This window comes from Zosterops lateralis (assembly GCF_965231275.1).
Source record: "Zosterops lateralis genome assembly, chromosome: 2".
Classification (NCBI taxonomy): Eukaryota; Metazoa; Chordata; class Aves; order Passeriformes; family Zosteropidae; genus Zosterops; species Zosterops lateralis.
This window is the reverse complement of record NC_139763.1, coordinates 52,825,693-52,849,670: the sequence shown is the minus strand read 5'-3', so window position 1 is coordinate 52,849,670 and position 23,978 is coordinate 52,825,693. Positions and strand designations below refer to the sequence as shown.

General features: G+C 34.0%; 1 long non-coding RNA gene across 2 annotated transcripts; it reads left to right on the top strand.

The window, feature by feature from the left end:
• Positions 1 to 400: 400 nt before the first annotated feature.
• Positions 401 to 20,470, top strand: LOC310905719. 2 transcript variants are annotated; one of them, XR_014589263.1, is made up of 4 exons: positions 401 to 469; positions 9,786 to 9,940; positions 10,371 to 10,403; positions 13,259 to 20,470. It is a non-coding gene; the product is annotated as an uncharacterized lncRNA (long non-coding RNA). The 2 variants fall into 2 exon arrangements; XR_014589262.1 differs by lacking the exon at positions 10,371 to 10,403.
• Positions 20,471 to 23,978: the final 3,508 nt, after the last annotated feature.

The following is a 23,978-nucleotide window of genomic DNA, read 5'->3' as shown; positions in this document are numbered from 1 at the left end:
TCCTTCAAGATCTGTGATCTATGAAGACAAGCCCCTGCAAGAGTGGGTTTTCTGCCAGGATTTGTCACCCTGCAGAAGACTCATGCTAGGTCAGTCTGTTCCTGAAGCACTGCAACCCATGCTGGAGCAGCGTGTGGAGAACTGCAGCTACAGAAAGACCCACACTGGAGTAGTTCATGAAGGGCTGTGTCCTGTGGGTCACCATGATGGAGCAAGGGAAGAGTGTGAGGAAGAAGGAAGAGCAGAGAAAATATGTGATGAAGTGGACACAAGTCCGTTTCCCATCCCTCTGTGCTATCTGTAGGAAGGAGGCAGAAGAACCAGGAGTAAAGTTCAACCTGGGAAGAAGAGAGGTAGGGGAAAGGTAGTTTTAGGTGATTTTATTTCTCACTATGCTAGTCTGCTATCCACTGGCAATAAATTAAATTAATTTCCTGCCAAGTTTCCACTTTGCTCATGATGGTAATTGGTAAGTTTATCTCCCTCTGCTTTTTTTGACGCATGAGCCTTTAGTCTAATTTTCTACCCCTTTTCTGTCAAGAAGGGGAAATGTTAGAATGGCTTAGTGAGTGCCTGGTGGTCAGCCAAGTTGACCACAATAGGTAAAGGAAAATATTTTCTTTCCCTTTGGGCAGTTAAATAACAGTATACAAGCAGTATAATCCTCCAGAGGCTTAACACCCATTGTTAAGAGTTAATTTCCTTTATATATGCTAAGCAACTTCGTATATCATGTCATACATTTATTTCAACTCCCTTCACACCCTTTACTTTCAATTTCTTGTTCTCATCACATTTTTGTCATGTGCTTGTTGTCAAAGACTGTCAAAGAAGTTTGATTTATAATTAAATCATTTTTTTTCACTTCTCATTGCTGTATTTTTTCCTCATTATCATCATTATCAGCACTGAACTTATCAAAAAAAGAAATGCAAGAAATGTATATGGTTTGCCATTTGATTAAATTAGCCAATTCTTGTGGTCAGCTTAACATAAGCATATACTCATGCTGGTCACTGTTACTACCCTCTTTTGTAGGTTCCTACTACAGTTGTTGCAGGGTTTTCATATACCTGTGGCTCTGCTGGTGGGATTCATCTCACCATTACTCTGAGTGTTTAAATGATAGGTCCATATATAAGGATTTGATATCTTACTTCCTCTTACTGAAGGTAGGACCCTATTCAATACAGTTCATGGTTTCTAGAGAGATATTCAAATGATGCAACAGGTAGGGTAAAACCTCACTGAGAGTTCTAATTACAACAACAGTGACAGAATGTAAATTCAGACATCCAGTTTTATGTAGACATTTATGTAGATAAACGGAGATTCCTACCCTGTCTCTCTACATGGACACTTTTCAGAAATTATTGCTACAGTCTACAGCAATACAGCAATTGCAGTAAAAGGAGCACCTTTCTGAACAACATGAAGACCAGGATGTAGCTCAGCTAAATTTTATGTTTATGATGAAGGTGCCCAAGTAAGAAAAACACTTGGCTTATTGGTTCTGTAAAGTAAATGCAGGTACTTGAGGAACTTGCAAGGACAAATTCACTTTCCCAGGCTTCCAGATTTTGCCACAGTACTTAGAGATATACTATGAACATAGAAAGGTGACATAATAACTCTCTTGCTGCAATCTATTTGTACAGACATTTTTCCTCTTGCTACTATTTCTGGGGTAATACAGTAATTTTGTAAGAGGAAAACTGAAAAAAACCCCCACATAGTTCTTAAATATAGGCATACCTTTGGCATTGGTTTGATTTAGTACTACAGCTTCTACTGTGGTGGTTTTTTTTTTTTTTTTTTTTTTTTTTTTTTTTTTTTTTTTTTTTTTTAAGAACATAGGCCAATAATATTTGTGTGTTGGAATGCCTGGAAGCCACAAGGGAAAAATGAAGTCCCATGTTCAAATGCAGAAATTCTGGTGTCATCACATAGCCTTTTATGGCTTTGTAGCCCTTGTATAGACTTTAGTACTACCATGAAGTAATCAGTATTCCTTTTCCAGTTGTGCAATATTCTTACCCAGGTGATTGTATCTTGCTAGGAACACACACCACTGCCCTTCAAAGTAGGGCAGAAACAAAAGCAATCCATAAGCTATTGGGCATAGGCAGAGGGTGTTCCTCCATAATGGAATATGTGAAGATGAAGTCTAAAAGAAATGAGTCCCAACTTGTTTCTTCAAACAGAATCTGTCTTATTACTGCAGGGTTTTTAATATACCCAAAAGAGTCAGAAGTTAAAAAATAGTGCAATGAATTCACAACCTCAATAAATTTTTATTTTTATTTTTTATATATTGAAAACAAAAAAATTACAATGTTTTTCAAGTGTGTTATCATTTAACAATGGAGATGTATTGGAGATGTAATGGAAAAAAAGTAATTTTAATTACAATTTTGTGTCAACAGTTAGACAGTAACAGATAAACATTAAAGTTATAGTTGGAAGTCCTCATGTATTCAATTCAGCTACCACTTCTCACATGATTACACTCACTCTGGATAGCTTGCGAAACAGTTTCAGTCACATAGGATCATGGACACAGATACAATATTCACTGCATGACTGGGTTTTTCACAGAACATGTTTTTATCCCTGCCTTGCCAGGATTTTGTAGGACTTCATATAGAAAATTTGTCAGGTTGTCTATTCTAAAGGGAATTTGTTATAAGCAGGACCAGAGGTAATTAGAAGTGGAAATGAAACATTTATTGATTTTATATCAAGATAAGCTATTTATATGTTAAAAGTAGTGAAGAGAAAGGGTTCTAATTTAAACAAATCTCCTATAATAACCTCTATGATATTAAGACATTTTATCAATGCTGGAGAATAAAGTAGACTCTGAAAGTGGTTTTATGTTGCTTTTTTTTCCTTTAGAAATGTATCACCACTGAATTGGAAAACTTCAAAAATGTATTTAAGAATGGTTTATAGTATAATAAACTAAATTTTAGTCAAATTTTATTCTTTGCTGTGAGGCATCAGAAAATGTATTGGATAGAAAAAGGTGAAAAGCCTAAAAATAAAGGTGTAAATGAGGCAGTTTTAGTTGCTTCTATTAAATTGTAAAGGACTATTTAATTATTGTTTTCAAATAAACATTGAATTAATAAGATAAAGGTTTCAGTTTTCATTGTGACTTTCTTATTGTTGCAGAGGCATGTTTCTCCTAGATTTGAAATTATCTGACTGTTGTCTTTGTAAAACTTGCCATAACTTTTATTCATGTGGAGTTAATAGGCTGGTGTTTAGATTAGCAGACAGTGTTAGAGGAAATTTTGAGTCAAGATTTTTTCAGATGTGTTTAAGGTAAAGGAACAAAAAGCTGGAGGAAAATATTCATTCCAATGCTATTGGAATTTTGGAAACTTGGATTTTGGGATTTTAGTATATTGTGATACATATGAATCAAGATGAAGGATTTTGGGTGTTGTCTAAGTCCTTCTTCTTCACCTTCTTCTTCATGGGTTTGGGTGGTCATTATTGAGTCAAAACTATAAATAATATAGTTTCACTTTGCTATTAGGTAATTATCTTTTAAACAACCTTGGAAAGAGTCAGAGGTTTTCCATTTTACCTAATTTCTGTAACTTGCTAGTTAGAGCTCATGCCTTGGGAGTCTGTCAATAGATAAGAAACAATAAACATCCAAGTCTGAACTCAAAATCTACATTTCCATGTCTTAATCCTGACCTCAGCAGAGAAAAAGAAATCAGAACCGTCATACAATGCCTCTTCCATATTTTGTGGGGTAGGTTTTTTTCTCATTGTCTCAGACTAGCCTTACCAGGAAATTCACACTATGAGGCATATTGTGAGCTCCTAGCTATTTAATTGTCCTGGAACCCTTCAAAGGAGCTTTGAGTAATATGCCTTACTTTAAACTTGGCTTTGAGGAGCTCCTTGATGATATATGGATGACTGACATTTATTTAATGCTGTACTTTTCAAATGTCATGTGTGAGCTTGACTCCCACATGCACGCATCTAGGTCAGTTCACTCTCAGTTAAACAAATTTCAAACCAGCTTCTATGTCACTGACTTTTCAACTGAATCAGTGAAGGAAAAGAACAAATAAAAGAAACAATATTGGTATAACAGGAGCAAATAGACTGCTTCCAGACTTTACCTTCAGCAGCTTTGCCATTTTCCCTTAACACATTCACTTCCACATAGGTGACCCTATACTTCTCTGGCATATTCCAAATATTTTCTTAAGTTCTTTCCCAAAATGTAAATATTCCCTCACTTGTTTTATGGATTATACCTTGAAAGTCTTGTGTGATCCTAATTTCTGTAGTATTTTGATTATTATTCTTTGTTTGCCGTCATGGTCCAAGACAAGAGCAAATAAATTTGAAAGGATTATCAGTAGGCTACATTCTGCTCTTTGAAATCCTTATCTTTAGTAAATAAATTATTCTGCCCTTAATTGAGTAAGTGATATACTCAAAGTTGATTGTTTTTAAATTCACAAGTAATTGGAACAGGCATCTTTGAGTAATATACAATACTAACAGTATTACATAATTACAAAATTCTGATTTCATTTCTTGAGGGAAAGAAAATAATTACCTTTCCTATCCAGACATTATCATTTGGTTCTCAAGTAAGTTTTTGTTTGTATTCTGTCCATGAAATCTCTTCAATCTGTCTCTCACTCCCATGTACCAGTTCACAGCATTCAGGTTTTAGTTTCTTGTTGCACATGTAGGTAGGCCTCTCCATATTGAAACACATCTATAACTCTCTTAGAAACTCAATGAAATTTCATGTAGTTTGCATTAGTACTGCAATTTGATAGTTACAAAATCTACAGGACACGTGAATCTGAATGAACAGGTGTTATGAATAAAAATACAAATAGATTTAGCATAGTCAGTTTATCATATATTTATTTATATATAGACTAGAACTGTTATACACTGACAAATTTCTTCATACTGTAATGAAAAATCAACTATATGCCATAATCAGCAAAGCATTAACTTTGCCTTCAGAGTTTTGTGTTATTTCAATGTATTACCAAGAAAGATTAACTAAGTATTATTTAACATTTGTAAATGATTATGCCAATTTTGTCTCTTATTCTCTTGTAAAAAAAGTTTAATGTATTGCAGGGAAAACAACTACCACATCGTAAAACCTAATGAGGCTGAAATTTTATGTCTTTGTCTTATAGTGAAATAAATGGTACAATTACATTCTATGAGAATACAGGTACTCAGTAGACTTGTACGTATGCTTTCCAGGAAACCAGTTCCTCTTTTATTATTACTTTTACTTAAAATATAAAGATGAAATAACTTCAAAAAAGGAGAAATTTTGCATACCAAACATGGAGCCTGTTTTACTTCAAGTTCTTATATACACTTTTATCTTCACTAGGAAACATATAATCTGTAAAAAATATCTATACTGAGCTATAGCAATGTTAAATCCTCAGATCTCATAGAATCACGGAATAGACAGAGTTGGAAGTGACCCACAAGGATCACTGAGTCATACTCCTTTCCTGCATAGAACCATCCCCAAGAGTCACACCATATGCCTGTCCAAACAATTCTTGAACAATGGCAGGCTCTGACCATTTCACCTTAAATTTGTAAACTTTTAGCTTTAAAAAAATCGTACTCATGTCTAGAAAGCCTTTATCAAATTCTTTCTGTAAGCATATTCATAGTAGCCAAGAAATATGTGTGCCCTTTAAATGCATCTATTTGTGGTGTCATTTTACCTTAAATGCATTTGATTATGTTAAATTGGATATGTGCCAGAATCTGATAATCTCAATAGGAGATTTAATTTACTTAAAGTTCACTGAAGTTTGATGAATACTAGTCTGTCCTAAAAATACTGCCTGGAAAAGAATGACAGGCTGGAGGAGATGGATTTTAGAGTGATTATCATATCCTGTATTAATAACTCTACATAAATGATAATTTTAAGGATCTTTAAAAGCTGAGTGGATTATGCTTTGTGCCAGAAGGTAATGGATGAAGGAATATATCCAGTTGATAGTTTGTACTATCTATTGCTTTGAACATTTAAGTAACATTACCAATAAAAAATCCAGAATCATATGACTAATCATAAAGTTTTGGGAAATTGTCTTTTTTTTTTATAATAATTGTTCTTGGTATGAAAGAAGGAATTATTTCATATCTTCTCAACATATTGTTACAACAGATTTAATGTAACCACTATGAATAGCTTCTATATCTTTGCATTTCATTTGAAATTTAATAGTACACTGATTTTTTTTTTTAGTAGAGATGAAAATTGTCTGCATGAATACTCCAGAAGCATTTATACAATCTGTTCTCAGCTATAGTATCTATAGTTGCTCAGATATGCTATTAATAGCTGAATACAACCTTGTAACTTCTTTGAACATCAGGAATATTTGACCCTGGTAAGCAATAGGTTAGAATGGGATCAGGCTGGTACTTCAATAACCTTTCTGCCATTTACGTGCTGTAGCTGAACCAATTTGTTTTGTATTAGAATGGAAGAATGGTTGAAACCTAAGGAAAAGGGCTTGACATTTAGATACTTTAACATTTTCCATCAATGTTAATATGGCTATAAAACAGTCATCCCTGATGCCATTTAATAATGAGGTAATGCTTATTAATTACAAATGTTGTTTAATCTATTCTAGTTACTAAAGGTTATGTGTTCTTTTATTAATTATTGTGATTAGTTCTAAATCTTCAGAGAAGCAAAACCTTTCAGAAATTAAATGAAATTTAAACAGGATTTTAACCCTTGTAGGCTTCTAAATCTTTGGAAATACTGTTCAAAGGATGCAAAAAAAAAAGTATTCTACATTAAACATTCTGCGTCTGTTGCTCTGAAATCTCTAAAACTCTATTTTCAAATCATGTTAAAATGAAAATATTCAGTTCAAGGGTATAAAAAAGGCAACATATGATTAATTAAATGTATCTTGGAAAGAGAATTCATGCTGGGCAAGAATATGAATCCTCTTCCAGCTTGAATCTCTGTAAATTACTGCATGGTTTGGAGACAGATTGAAAGCACTTTTTGGTTGTAAAAATAATGTAATTTGATAGTGAACATCTAGAATGTTAAAAGATATTCTTGTGTAACACAAGCAAAGTTTAAAAACTGAAAAAGAAAGAATTCCAGTAGAGCAAATCACAGACTTTTTTCTCTACAGATGTTATCTATAATAATATGTGGTGTGTATAATATTAATATTATGTTAGAATAGAATAGAATAGAATAGAATATAAAAATATATCTATAGCAACTTGGAATGCAATGTGATTAAAATAAAAGTGGTCATCAAATACCACACAGTGAATTTTGACTTCAAAGCATTATATGCTGTGCACAGACTATATGAACCAATGATCAGTTTTGCCTTTCCTCCAATATTTGTCTCTTAGTATTAGAATTTCTAAATGTTCAGAGAATGATTTAGGACAACCGAGACTAAATGTAAATTCACAGTTCCAACACTATTGCTTTAACTTACAACTTTGTGACTGAATAAATCTTACACTAGTAATTTCTAACACAGTAACTCAAAATTTAAATATTTCTGCTTATATTGATACAACAAAGTTCTTCTAAAATGGTTGCAACATACAATTCAAAACCAAGTCATGACTTAAATTAGTATCCTTATATAGATCTAGATAATGTTTCATTAGGGGATATAATAATATAATACTCTTTCTCTCAGGTTTCAGATGCTCTCCTGTAGAAAAGAAGTAAGCTACTTGAAAATCCTTTTTAATTGTCTCTATGTTAATAAATATTGAGGGAAAATAATAAAAATATGGGTGTAAGTCATGTCTGTCTGAACACTGAGCTTCTACTTATTTATATGTAATAGATGCATTTGCTGACATCACTGCTGATTTCTAGAGCTTGTGTAAGGGTGTGTTGGTCACACTCAGAAGTTACACATTTGCAGGTTTGGCTTTCATCAAAGGCTAATGCCTGCAGCATTTTCAGAGGGCTCCAAATAGTGCTATTTAACAGCTTGCTACTACTGAAGAAAATCTTTCCGGGGAAATTGTAAGGTTACAAAGCATCTGCTCATTCCATTTGCAGAATATTGACACTGAGGCTGTATAGAAAATTTAATAACAACTTTAGCTGATGCTATATGTTGTGGTTTTAGATTACATTTACAAAATAGCCCTAAGTTCTCTTATCATAGTATTAGCCTTTACTAAATCTGTTATCTAGATTTATAGTAGCTTAATTTAAAACTGATTTTGTTTTTCTCATATTATTACTATGTGATACCATCTAATCTCTCAGGCAACTGCTTAATTCCAGTAAACTTCTTAAAGCTAAACATTGCAAGGATAGCATCTGACATTAAATTAGACTCATAAATGAACACAGAACATATGATGCAGCTCATGGTGTTCATATAGCACTTCAGAGCTTCAGGAAACCAGGATTTAGTGGAAAGAAATGCTGTGAATTTGCTTGAGATCGAACATCCTACAGTTTGACCTTGAAGGAAAATTATAGGTACATGGCTGGACTAAAGGCAAAGAAAGTCTGTATCTAATGAGATCTCTCTGAATGCATTTATTTCAGGGTATCACTCAAGTAAATCTATTATTGCTTTCTATTTGGAGAGGTTATGTAGAGGACTACAACTTTTCATTTAACTTACATTAGTTTTTGGGTTTTTTTAAGAAGCATTGAGCCAAAAGGGCAAAATTTTTCCATCTAAGCTTTGGATGCTTTTGCAAATGATACAAGCTAAGGGAAGGCTTCAAACACAAATATTCTCGTCCACTCACTGGATTTAAACTGACGATAATGTAAGTGACAATTTGCAAGTGAGAAATAAGGAATGGAAGTTAATTTTGCCTGAGATGGTCTAATAAGAACTGGAATTGTTCCAGAACTAGAATCCAAATTCTACAGAAATACTTGAAAAATATGCTTGTCTTATTTTATGAGACTTGATGTCTCTGATTTCTGGCCCTTCTAAAAACTCTGTGTTCAATATGGATTGTTTAGTGAGAAAGGAGTCAGATTGTGCTCTTGCCTTATATGTCTTTTCTGTTTAAGTTTGCAGTCTAACTACATGTAATAAGCTACTTAAGGAAATCTTTTCTCAGTGGGATTTTTGCATGACCTCTTTATTGCCAGAAATACATAAAACTGTATTTTTTTTTTCATGAAATATAGGAGAAAATAGAGCCTCTTATTTTCCTGAATGTAAAAATGTAAACTGAATACTTGTTGAGTGTCCCTTTGATTTGTTCACTCATCATTAGAATCTTTCTCTGGCAATCCTTTTTTTTAAAAAATATGGTTTAATTCAGGGTACAGATACATATGCAGTTTAGATGAGGAAGTAATTATAAAGTAACCATTAATTAATAGGAAATTTGAAGGAATAGAACAAAAGTATTCAGTCTCAACAAAAGTTGGGACTGAACTCAATGCAAATGTTGTGCTCAAGCCCATGTCAGAATTATACAAGCTTTAGTATCTTCTGGAGATTTCTAGTTTTATATTGATGGGAGATCTGTTGAAGTTTAAGGGCTCAGGTTTAGTTAGTCCCTACCTCTCTTTCAGTGAGTTTTGGATAAAGAGAAGCATTTACTTTTTGTTTTCAGTTCAGAGCAATATCTGACTGGCCAATCTAACCTGTGTTTCGTACTCTAGCCAGAGTTCATCTTGATAAATATATAATTGATTTGTTTCCTGGAATTAATTGTAAATTTATCACTCAACACATTTCTCTCACTAGGTTTGGTAAGCCATACTGCTTTTCTCATCTCAGAAGACAAAGCACAAAATGCCTATTTTGGAATAAGAAGAGTCCTTTACTGCCCAGAATTGCATCTTATTTGGATCTGTCACAATAGACATATTGAGAATGGGACTGTATCCTTTTCCTACCGGGTAACTTAGATTCTGTAATTTTGTTTCTGCAATTAACCACTAGCAAGTCTGTTCTAGGTCTTTTGTTTGTTTACTTGTTTTCCATCTGAAGGTAATAGAATAATTCTCAATCAATGGTACCTCTGGGGCTTTACAATCTAACTGCTTTCTTAAAATAATACCTTTAATTACATATTCCACCTGTCTGAAATAGTCTGTCCTTTTTTGGCAGAGGGGAGGGCACACTAAATTTCTTAGCTGACAACATATTTCCTCTCTACCCTGTATTTATAATTTGCAGTATTTTCCAAATAATTTAAAATTATTTGTAGATATTAATTAGCATCTTATTGCCTCTTACAGACTTTAATAGTTGCTAATTTTGCACTGCATATCCATATTTTACATACTGCTGTGCTTTGTTCTCCCTCATTTTCTGTTCCTCAAACAGCTTTCAATCTGTGAACCAGTTTTAATGAATGAGGTTATTACAATTAATTTTCATGTAATATTTCTTGTGATGTATGTATCATTCTTTTTAAAGGGTATATTTTATCTACCTTTCCTAATTTCCACTTTTATCTGAACCCAGATCAAGAAAGTTTTGGAAGATTTGCTGCTTATTAATCTGTATTATGCATCAATCATGAAATTAATTTTTAATTGGTTGTTTGCTTTTCTTTATATGTATATGTCATTTTAGTGGAAATTAAAAATCTTTTTGAGAATAATGAGTCTTGGGGTTGCAATTTTAACTTGAAAATTTTGTACTGCAATTTTTTTAAACCTTGAAAACTGGCTATATCAAAATTGAAACTAATAATTTTGGAAGGCAGAGTAAATTCATTATCTCTTTAATAATTTTTAGTGCTAATAAATGCACATGGAAAGTAAATTTTTGTTTATTCTTCTGGCTATTTTTACAACCTATGAGTGATGTGTATCATATGGCATGGTAAAAGTAATGACAGTTAATCTAGAACTTACATTTTTTCATTTTTGTACATTTTATTTTTAGCTCACAAAAAATAACTTTTTTGAAGCTCATTTATTACATAGTAAATATTGAATCTATATGAATTGCCAAAGGAAATACTTAAGTACTTAGATATTTTGATTGATGTTCCTTCACCAGAGATAGAGGCTTCTTGGTACAGCCATCTGAACTGTACTCCTTTGCCGCTCTTCATAATCAGTAGAGAGAAAGGAACATTTTCACTATACAGATAATCTCCTTCTGTAAACACTTTCAACAGATCAAAGAAATTACTCTCTAGGATATGTGTATTTCTCTCTGCTGATTTTAATGAACAAATTGAATCTAGAATTGAGAGGTGTTTAAAACTGACGGAGGTGAACCTGATTGTCAGATTACAGACACAGAAGAGCAATGGAAGAATTCTCGACTGGTAATGAATGAGTTATAGTTCTGGGAGGTTTTTCATAGGAAAAAAAAATCTAAAACAAACCCATACAACATTCTTTAAGTTCTTAATGTTCAAAGACAAGCTAGGACCCTTGCATTAATGAAAATTTTGAACAGCATCAGACTCAGTATTGATCCCTGGGGCACACTGTTGCAATGTGCATTTTGGGTTTTCTAAAGTTCTTTTTGGTTTTCTCATTAAATTTCTTTAATGGTTTATCCCTAAAACCCCCTTTTCCCAAATCCCTGTAGTTTTCCCCTTACAATAGCCTCTCCCAGTTCATTGTGATCTTTCCCTGATAAGCCCCATTTCCACCCCCTAAGGCTTGAGTGCTCTGGCAAAAGCTCATGACTCAGTCAGGCTTCAGGTTTCCCCACTCCGCTCTTCACCCCTAAATAGCCCTGTCAATGCAATGCCCTGTTCCTAAGTCACTCCTCTTCATTCCTAAAGGTAACACCCCCTGTATTTAAGGGCATGTAAGCCCCAGAAATCTTCACTTGCACCTGGGCTTCAGGCCTGAATAAAAGCTTCCTGATCCCCAAGAATGAGTCTGCTCCTTCTCCCAGCTGGGAACTCATCTCTGTTTGAGATTTGGACCCACAGATAAAACTCATTTATATGGTTGTCTGAAGAGCATGGCTGGTCGGTGGACAGCTAGGAAGTAACCATAGCACGCTTCAAGTTTCTGACCTTTAACTAGACTTTGTGCCGCGTTCTGGCTCTGGTCACTCAGACCATTTTCATTCCACCTCAGGGTCTGCTCATTCCACTCCATATTTCATCAACTTCTTTATGAAGACTTTATGAATGAAAGTGTCAAAAAAATATTTAAGTAATTAGACAATATCCACTGCTCTCCTTGCATTTACTAGGCCAGGTATTTCGTCATAGAAGTTTATCACATTGCTCAAGTATAATTCCCCTTGATGAATCCATGCTGTATGCTCTCAGTAACATTCCAGTCCTTTGTGAGCCTAGAAAGGGTTTCCAGGTTAGTTCTTTCATTACCTTTCTGAGGCTCAAAGTGTAGCTAACTGATCTGTAGGGTCTTGATTCTTCTTTCTTGCCCTCATAAAGATAAAAGTGACATTTTTTTCTCTCCATCCCTTGGGCACCTCTTCCACTCTTCATGACCATTCAAACATTATTGAAAGCAGCCTTGAAGTTACATCAGTACTTATGAGTGTATCCCGTGAGAACCCAAGGACTTCTCGATGTCTTGTTTGCCTAAGTACACTCTGACTTGATCCTTTTCCACCAAGAGTAGTGCAGATACAATAAATTAGAGACATGGAAATTGTTCCACACAAATGAACACTTTCTTTGAAAAGATTTTGTTCAGGGTGATTCTGTCATTCTGTGACTTATACTTGTGCTGCTCTCTCTTTATATATTCATTTTCCCATGCCTTTTATCAAATAGTGTGACCGGGAGTACATGTATGGTTAAAATTATATGTGCATCATGCAGTTTGCATGACTATGTGTTCCATTCTGTTCTTAATTTATTTTCTAATAATTTCTAAGTTTATGTATTATATTTTTTTATATAAATTAAAAATAGAAGAGAAAATTTGACCAGATAACATAGCTTTTTTTAAATGCAAGAGGATCTACTTGTTAGAGGTGGTGTCAACATTCAGTTGTGTTTTTTTAAAATGCTTTATTGAACAGATAAAATCATCCTTTCACATCATAGGAGATAGCAATATTGTCTAATAATTTAATAAAAGAGTAAGCACAACAGCTGAAGAATCTCTATTTTACTAGCAAATTAAATTTTTGTATAATAGAGGGTAAATAAGAAAATTGATATACATTTCTACTAAAATTTGGGGAGGGGAATGATTATTTTCTTGGAGTAGTCCAAGGCTTTATTTCATCACTAATGCAGTCCCTTGTTACACTCCCAGTGTCATCTGGAGAGGAAGATTTCCGAAGAGTGAGCAGAGCAGCTGTTGCCTAGTAGGAAGGAAAATCAATGACCTGACACTTGGCAGTTGCAAATTTGTATACAGTTTAATAACTGAAAGGCAGAGTACAAGATAACAGAAGGTTGTTCACCTGCTGGGTCCAGCAACATAGGTTTTGTAAATTACCGTGGTTTAATCAAAAAGCAGTTCTTAGTGTTCTTAATAATACAGTACATTTTAAAAGGTGTCTTTTTTTATTCCTTAGTCTGGTCACAAATTCTATTTTTTTTTAATATTCATGAGTTTTACTTAATTTCAGATATATGAACAATGCAAATATAGGTATATTGATACTCTTGTGGTTGTTTTCATTGGGAAAACATAATTAATGTTTAAATATCTAGGATCTTAAAAGTATACATAAACTAATGTTTAGTAATTAAAGGAAAAGAAATCTTGCAGGAAACTTTGATGAAGAAATGATAGCCACTATGGTTTCAACAAATCTGAAGAGAGGAATAATTTCTAAAGTAGTAAAAGCTTTAAAAAAGTCACTGAACAAACATTTTAATTTATACAAAGCATGCTGCTTCTAGTTGTTGACAAATTATCTGTTCACACTTGGATCAACTTTATTTTGTTACCTGGGTGGATAAACAAGAGAACAGAACCTGAATGTGAAGCAGAATTTAATTACTCCATCCTGTAACTTTGCCTGACATGAGTAGGTGGTAAACTTTAATAATAATGACAAAAATATGTTAAATAAAGACTCATACCACTGTAGGAAAATTCAGGATATCTACCCAAATGAAAGCATAATTGCATTTTATTAAATAACAATAAAATTGGAGGCATTGAGTTTTAAAAAAATTAAAACTGTAAGGAGTTGTGCCTAAAGAGGAGTGCCTTGGTTATTGTCATATTTTTTCTCTTAATCACAGAATGCATGAGGTTGGAAGGAACTGCAGTGGTCATCTGGTCCAAAATCTCTGCTCAAGCAGGGTCATCCTAGAGCACATGGCATGGAATTTAATCCAGATGGTTCTTGAATATCTGCAGTTAAAGAGGCTCCACAACCTCTCTGGGTAATTTGTTCCAGTGTGTGATCACCCTCCCAGTGAAGAAGTTCTTCCTCATGTTCAAATGGAACATCCTGTGCATTAGGTTCTGCTAAGTTGTAAAACTTGAAATCTGTGGCTTTTCACTGGGGTAGGGAAGAAATTGACATAGAATTTGAAAAAGGGTCATAAAGTATTGCGTCATATTAAAACCAGGGAATCCGTTAGTACATGGTAAATCATACTACATTGTAGTTAAATTACTTTTTTCTCAATACTGACTAGCACAACCTAAATTAGTTCAGAAACAGAAAATAGTTGTTATTATTACTATTACCTTTCCCTTTTTCTTAGCCATTGTATCAGTACATTAGAATTGTGACTGACTTTTGAAAGTTCTTACTGTAAAAAATTTTAATATTCTTAATGTAATAAATTTTGGTTTTGTGACTCACTTTCAAAATGAAACAGCAAATATCTGTCAATGACAACAGTTTTACATCTTCTAACTATCCATTTAACAGTTTTCTGTTCTGCTGATAAAAGCTACAATTGATAGCTTCAAAGGAGTGAACATTGAGCTAGTATTTTTCTGTAAGATCATCTTATCATCCTAAAGGGAACGGGTTTTGATAAAATGCAAGAGAAACTTAGATGACTTATAACTTTTGAAATTAACTTGACAGAATGTAATTGCAACCAAAGGTTGCCACAGAGACCTCCTGCAAGCAGTTCTAAATGGTGTACATAAAGTAGATAAATGATGTGTTGTATAAATGAAGGAAGAGGAAACTACATTCATGTACTGAAGTGATGACAGCTATGTAACTACCTAAGAGAGATGAGAGATAGAAGGATCATTCTTCTCTGTCATGAGGTAATCACCTGCTATGCAGCAGGCACAGTCAAAATAGCAACATCACTTCCACTCAATGCAAATTCTCCCCTGAGTTCTGCCTGTACTTCAGCATTTACACATCCTTATTTAGGAACATTTTGTCATTTTCATTTCTCATGTACTGAATTTTCAATACATCGCTCTTACTTTCTCATTTGCTGCAAACTTCTCATCATGATGTTCAGACATTAAGAAGGTCAATATATTGCTGCTGTTATATATCTCAACCAGTCACTTTCTGGGGATGTTTTAGTTGTTCATCATTTATAGGTAGCTGTGATATTTATACCACATATCTGCCAAATTTTTGTGTGCTTGAAAACTTGGATATTTTTCTGCTGAAATAGGAAATCACTTAGATTTTTCTATAGTTAAAGAGAAATGCCACACTTTTTAATTGTTGATGGATACATGTTTATTCTCCTATCTGAAGCTTCAGCTCCAGTAAAAAAATTATTATATGACACATCTTCCATGAAAAAGAAGCAAAGAAACCTGCACAACTCTTAAAAACATCTTAAAATGCTAGGACACTCCATTCAAACACAGAGGCTGCAGTTACTTAAGGCGAAGAATAATTTGGAGAATAATTTGGAACACACTATGTTAACAGTTTTCTGCCTGACACTTTTATTCTTCTCTACTTTTCAAATCCATGATACCTCTGATGTATTTCACAAGCTGTCCCAGCTACTCTCATTACTTTTCAGACAAATCTAAACACATAAAAGCATACAGCATGTATTTGAAAATATTGCATTGGGAAATCATGTGAGTAGCATACAAAAGTATTTCCACTCAGATATCCATAACAATAGGTTTTTAGGCTTATCAGGGATCACCTACTTTACGGGAATATTTTGACTTCTATAGTGCTAAAAAAGAGCTTTGGAGTGAGCCAGGCTTCCAAAATCACAGTTTTCCAAAAAAGAACGAAATACTATTGGCTTTTCACCTTTAATGTATTGAGTTCCGATGTCCCAGTGCTGGCAGCAGGGACATCAGGAAACTCTGTGAGGAGTGGTCAGGGCTGCCCAATGCTGGACATTCCCCTGGCACTGAACAACCCATCTCAGGGAATGTCTGAGCCCCACAGCCAAGATGGAGAGACCTTGGGGAAAGTGTATTTAGGAAACCATCTTTTAAAGCATAATTAATTCTTTTTTTTTTTTTTAATACTGCATGACAGTTTCAGAAGGACAAGTGAGGAATGTGTGTATTTCACATCCATGCTATTTCATACAGCATTGCAAGACAGCAAGGTGAGACAAAAATGAAGGAAGGAGATACTCCTGCAGCCTATTGATAGGACCACACCAGAACAGGTACACTGCAGCCTGTGGATAACATGGAATGGGCCAAGTATGAGGAGAAAGGAGTAGCAGAGAGGAGCTTTTACAGACTGACTCCAGCTCCCATTCCACATTAACTTGTGCTGTTGATAAGGTGGAATGTAGAAGAGTCAGGAGTGAGAGTGAAGTTGAGCCCGGAAAAAAAGAGGAGGAGAGGATGGCAGAATGGTTCTTGTCTTTGCTTCTCACTGTCCATCTCAATTAGCAATAAATTACATTAATTTTCCCAAAGTCAAGTCTGGTTTGTTTCTAATGGTAGGTGGTAAGCAATCTCTCTGCCTTTATTTTGACTCAAATCAGTTACATTCCTCTAGGTACCTGTTGTCATCTGATCTTTATTAGAATGACTCAGATATCTCACAGTGCTGAAGACAGGGCAAAGGAAATATAGAAGACCCACTTTCTCTTGGACCAACTCCCACAAACCAAGGAGATATTTGGGCAACTTAAATGGAAATGCTTGATTTACTTATATTCAATGAAACTCATAAGAAGACACCTACATTAAGATGTTTACAATTGCAGTTCTGAGAAACACTGGAGTCACGGTAAATCCTCTTTCTGCTCAAACTTTCTCCTGGAATTTGAGGGAGAATGCTAAAACTCCAGGTCTCATTTTAATCTTGTCACTAACAAAAATTGAAATTAAAAAACCCAGAAATATAAACAGAATTATTTTAGTAGTGAATCAATAGACAGTGAAGATGGAATATTACCAGTTATATTTTTGTGAAGCTATGCTAATTTCTTAAAATGTCTTACTGACATTTAGCATGCAACGTATTTTTTTGAACTTCGGAAATATCACAGATGTATGAAACTCAAATAGATACCTAAGGCTCATTTTATCGTTAATGAAGAGAAAGGATTACTTATGAGGTATCATCTATTTTATTCTCACACATACATTCAACATGGTGGATATATCATATCTAAATATGCCTATTTCTCTTCCATAGCTCTGACAGAAGCCTAAAGATATCACCTAAGGTGTATCCATTTACATAATAGATTACTGAAGTTGGATGGGAGGAATTTCCCTCCAAAATTACCATTATTGTGGATTGATGGTAGCATGTATAATTTAATCTCTAGCTAGTGCATCAGATGCCAACTTCTTCATTTTTCATTCCAGTAATTCTAAAGAGAAAACCTCTGAAATGTAACATTCACATTATGGGTCATTATTGTTCCAGCAGAAGTGCAGTTTTCTATACATGTTGATATTGAGAGAATAGAGAAGCAAACAAATGTTAAAGAGGCTAAGTGCAAATTATGATTAAACTTCTACCAAATGGACAAAGATGCACAATTGGATGTTTCAGTTTAAAAATTATCATTTATAGTGCATTCATAGGCAAAGGCTGATGCCATGAGTAAAACAATGAACATAGGAAGAAGGTTTTTCTTTGATCAATTACATTAGTAATGCTGATCTATAGTTTAATGCATATTCTTTCAGTTAGAAGAAAAAAATGTTAGTTTTTGACATTTTAAAACTAATTATTTATAACACGCAATCAAAACAGATATTTGTTTTTGTTCAAATAAAATGATCATTTATGGAAAGTGTCTTTTTACAAAAAAGATTGCTTCATTTTTAGTTAAAAATAATTTTTAAATAAATTATCACTAAGGATAAAATGGCCTTTCACAAATTTTAACCTGTGGCTTACAATTTACTTTGGCATGTCCAATTGAAGTTAAAAGAATAAAAGCCATTATGAATAAGATCAGACTTATATAGAAAAATTAGTCATCTTGATGACTAGAAATTTTCTCTTCATATAGTGCAATATCTACTAAACTGCACAAATGCCTTCAAGATATTTTAACAATTGGGCAAGAGTTAAATTTATCTGCATAGTTTTTTCCAGAGAATAACAATTACAATGGTTAATTCCAAGAGTTATGGACAGACTTCAGCTGTCAAATGTTAATTATATAATTTCAGATATGCAACTTAGAAAAGACTAGACAACTAGGAAATACTTAAGAAAACTAAATTTCTTTCAACATGAGCATAAGATAATTGTGGTTTTTTCCTCAGAAGACTAAATACAAAGTGTTATAATTTAAAGTTCAAGTTATGCTAATTTTTTGCATTAAACATTATAATTGATAGTGCTTGTAACCATTATGCAGACTACTGTTTTTTCTTGGACAATTTTCACAAGTTTTAGGGATACTTGGAAGTGTGAATATGAGTGGCTGCACTTGAAACACCACAGTTACTATTCATTCTGAAAAAGAAAAAAGTAGGAACATTCTTATGACTTTAGATGTTCCATAAAACGGGGAGACAAATATTGTTTTATACATGGAATCTGATATCCTTTTCTATGATGAATATATTTTAGTCAATAAAAAAGCATTGTCAAATCACAAAATATATTCTGAAACTGTGCATCTGCAAAATGTCTCATTTGTTTGATTTAATGAACTCTCAAATTTTTTGAATCTAATTTAGTGTTCCCTCACTGAAAAGTAAGAATGTGAAGTTTGTCTTGCATAGATTTTTTTTTTATTTTATTTTCTAAGTACATAATGGAGGTATTCAGGTAGTCCTGAGGTCTAGCTGACACAATATAGGTAACCACTGGAAAATATTTCCCATTCCTTGCCTTGTCATTCCTTTGGGTATGGAACATTCTCAAAAGCTAATGAGGCAAAGAATTTCAGATCTTACAGCAGCTGTTCAAACATATAAGTTTATGAGTTTTAGGTTCTCTTGAGCCTGATGGGAACAATCTGCTTTTGTAAGGGAATTAAAGTATGCTACCTGTACACTGTTGCATTCCAGGAATTTTTGGGGGTTACAAGTACAGGAGGCTCTTCTTAGCTTAACTCGGTGGAGAAATTTTCAGAATGGTCTATGCAGACTTGAATGTTCTGCAGAATGTGTGAAAATAATAAGGCACATGCTGTATGCTCTGTTCCATAAAATTTTGCTAAGCAGACTTATAGTTGGTCCTCTTTCCTTCAGACTCCTGCTAATCTAGATGAACTAAAACTGTTCAGAAATACTAATGTTCCCCTTGTTCAGAATAGACCAAATTGATGATAGTTATAGTAACGAATTTGGCTGAGTAAAAAAAAATAATTTAAAGAGTAAGATTACTTAATCTATTTATAGCAAGATGAAATCTAAACTTTCTCTCTATCCAACCATCTGGCTTATGAGAAACAGTCCTTGTTTTTGACAGCAAATATTAGTTTGTGAAACCAGATGTGATTATAATGTTGGAGAATTGACATATTGTTGGTGCCATGTAGTATAAAATTCTACTTCTCTGTAATGACTATACAGTTACTGTTTCTTTTATCAGGTATATTTTTGGAGAATTAAATGGAACTAATATATAGCCTAACAAGCATTAGAGATGATTTGAAAGGGAGGTGAAGGATATCTGACCAACAGTCAGGTGTGTAAGAACAGGAGAAAGACTTCTGCATTTTGTCAGTAGGAAAACAAGCATATTCTACTTTGCTATATGATGAAATCTTCATTTTGCATTTTCCTGTTGGAAGTTCTTCTCACCACTCAGTGTTTAATTTTCTTTCTCCTATGCATTCACAAGTGTGTGAGGCACAAGCATCTAAAACTGAGTGGCTGTGGAACTTGAAAGAGTATGCATTAGTCTCCTCAGAAAATGTGATCATGATTTTGGATAGATAACTCCTAAATCATGCATGGTATGTCATTGTTCATTGTAAATCTAATGGACTAGTAACTTACAGCCCACTCTCATTAGATGTTCATGATAAAATCCAATTTAAAATAAAAAAGGATTAAGTACTATCATTTTCAAATTGCATGAATAATGACATTATTAGTGTATTAATGGACTTTGAATCAAATTGTGTAAATGTGTGACAATAAATTGCCTGCCTCCTGGAACCCAGCCTCCTTGTCTTCCTTGCCAGTTGTCCCAGCCTTCACACTTTCTGTCACCAGGCTGATGACAGGAGACATTTTACTCCTCAACTTGGAATTGTCTGATTAATCTTTGCATACTGCTGGCTGCTGAGGCAGCTGCAGATTTTCAGACCATCTGTATAAAAATATACTGCAGAATATCAATCAGATAACTCTGTTGAAATGATAAAGCTACTGGAAATCTTCCAAAGGAGGGATACAAAGATAGTGAGAGGGTTTGTAGGAGAAGCCCCAGGAAAAGTGCCTGAGGTCACTTGGTGCATTCAGCCTGGAGAAGAGAAGACTGAGGGAAGGCCTCATGTAGTCTACAACTTCCACATGAGGGGAAGAGGAGGGGCAGACACTGATCTATTCTCTCTGATTACCAGTGACAGGACCTGAGGGAATGTCCTGAAGTTGTGTCAGGGGAGGTTTAGTCTGGATATCACGAAAAGGTTCTTCACCCAGAGGGGGTGGCTGGGCACTGGAAGAGGTTCCTGTTCCTCAGGGATATGGTCACAGCATCACATCTTAGAGAGTTCAAGAAGTATTTGGACAATGCTCTCAGAAACATGGTGTGACTCTTGGGAATGGTGCTGTGCAGGGCCAGGAGTTGGACTTGATGGTCCTTATATCCATATAAATTAATAACTGATAAGTTTGCATGAGAAAAATACACATACATACACAAATACTGTGCTCATCTTATACATCTAAGATATCTCATGAACAATATCTCAAGAGACTTTTCTTTGGTGGCTAAATCAGAGAAGGAGTTTGAACAAAAGGGTGATTCCTCAAGAGTAAGAAAAACAGAATTATACCTTCCTGCTTTGCTATTAATTCCCCTCTCCACCTTTCCTTAGCTTTCTTGGATGTTTTTCTGGTGGGGAACTGCAAGTCTAACTGAATATCAGTGTGCAGTCTTTATTCTATGGTCTTTTTTTTCTGTTTTATCTGATACAAAATTTCGATCTATTCTCAGGAGAAAGGCAAATCAAATCCTCTCATACTGTATGAAGGGCAGCACAAGGTGATTAGAAATGGATACAAAGTTAAAGAAAACCAATGTTAATGGCTTACACCAGTGTCCATATGTTTTAAGAGGTTTCAGAAACATTAAACTGATATATTTTTATTACTTTTTAGAATTACTGTTTTCTTTTTTAAATAGTGATGTATATGTAACATCAACACCATGTTCTTTTTGTTGTTGTTACTGTTCTTGTTATTACCATAATTTTAATTTTTTTTTTAGGTAGCTATGGTCAGCCTTAATGATAATTTAATTATAAGTCATGTCACATTGGGGTAGATAGAAAAAAATCAGAGAAGTAAACTTATTGGTACTGAGGAACTGATATTCATGCTATAAACTGGCTTTATTTTAATATCAGACTAACTTGATATATTCAGTCAGACATTGTATGCTTTAAATTATAAATCATGGTAATAGAGATCTCTTCCTACTTTAAACATTCTATTATTCTATTTTATGATTCTACATCCTTATACAGCTAGAACACATTTTGTGGACTCCTGAATTGTTTTTCCAAGTTAATTTCATAATAAAAGCAATCTAACACATGCTCCAAACACTATGCAAGCACATTATGTGGGGATGGCTGTGAGATTTATTTCAGAGCAGTAGTTATCACCCAAACTAAAGAGTAAGCTTGAAGTTAATTATCCTAATCATCCTAAAGGGAAAGCACCCTAGCTTTTACTCACTGAAAGACAATTCATTACTTTTATCAATGTATCTTTTTAACTAACTGAAGCAGATTTCTGTCCCTGATTTTAAAACAGTTTAGAAGTATCAAAGGGTTTAATGGAATCAGGAGGATAATGCTTATCTGATGATTCAGATTTTCCTAAGAGCTGTTTAGCAACAACCAGAAGAAACTGTTTTTGGCTTGGAAACAAAAGAGGTAACAGGTGGTGATTTGTTGGCGAATTAAGCACTGATGACCTCATAAGAAATCTAAAGATCTTATTAATTGAGTTTCATTTTGTGTTTCACCTTCTTCATAGCATTTTTAAAGAAAACAGTATCATTAAATTAAAACTCAAGGGATGTAAAACTATTCCAAACTGAACTAGTGATAGGTTCACTGGTTTTAAAAGTCTATGGAGACTTGAGGTTTAATTTTTCATATGTGCAAGAAATCAAACAGGACTCCATATTGTTTCTAACTCAGAATTAAAAGCATTACTGAAAAACTAAACACTTACCCCATGAACTGGAGAAGTGCTAATAATTTAAACTCCATAGCTATCTTTTTGCCTTCAGGCCATAAAAATCAGGATATCCTGTTATTATAACCATATCTTATGTGAGGAACTTGAAGTTAAAAAAAAAAGGAGTTCACATCTCAAAATTGCACAATGAAATTGAAAATACAATAAGAAAAAACTCATGGGATTTCCCACCATTCTAGTGAAATGTACTCTTTGTTCCCAGACTCATGCTAATATATTAATAAAACTTTGAAACAAGATACACAAATGGAGGAAATATTTTCAGAGGTACTAAAAATGCTTAATAGGTTTTCATAACCAACACCACATGAAACTGGTAGAAAAAGTTCCCAGATTGTGAAACACGTCCACTGCAAAAATATTGCAGCTTGGCTTCAAATTTTTGAAAGAGATCTCTGAACCAGAAAAAGAATCTCTAAAGACATCACCTCTCTTTAGGGATAGTCTGAATTTTTATATATAAAATATAAAAAATACATTTTTTTTCCTAAATTAAAAAATAAAATACAACCTTCAAATTCTCTTCTAGACATTTTAAGTGGTGAAAAGTAGGACCCTCCCCCCTCTCCCAAATATTTGAACTTAAAATTTATTCATACTTTGACATCCTTCAATACTCAGGAAGTAGGTTTGGAGCTCTGTAGACAAGTGTTCCAGTGTCTTTCACTGATGGAGTTCTTGCTATATTAGGGTCATCACGCAACTTCATTAATTCATGCAGCTTGCACTCTTCAGTTGAGACATATTTTGGTTTTTCATCCTTAAATTTCTTTAATATATGCCTGTATGTTTTATACTAGAGATCTCTAGATATTTTTAGACTAGCTTGGTATTCTTCTGAAAGTTTTACTGCATTGAGTCACACCGACATGATTTTAGGGAAATATTTAAATCATTCAGTTGAATGTTGGTATATCCTTGGGGATGAAATCCATTCATTATTTTCTCTGGTCCAAATATTTTATTCAGTTATTTTTTATGAAACAGAAGCACATATCTACAGTGAAGCCTGCCAGGAGTTAGTCATGAAATTTGAAACTCTAAATGGGGTAGCTTCAGCCGAGAGTGTCTAGCCTATCTAGAGGCTTAGAGCTCGATGTTTGACTACATATTGACATGCTGTGGAGGATTCAGAATCTTTCTTCCACACCTGCTGGGTAAATAATGTCAAGAATAGACCCCTGTATAGAAGTTACTGGTGGTGACAGCGCCAACAGGCGTACCCTGT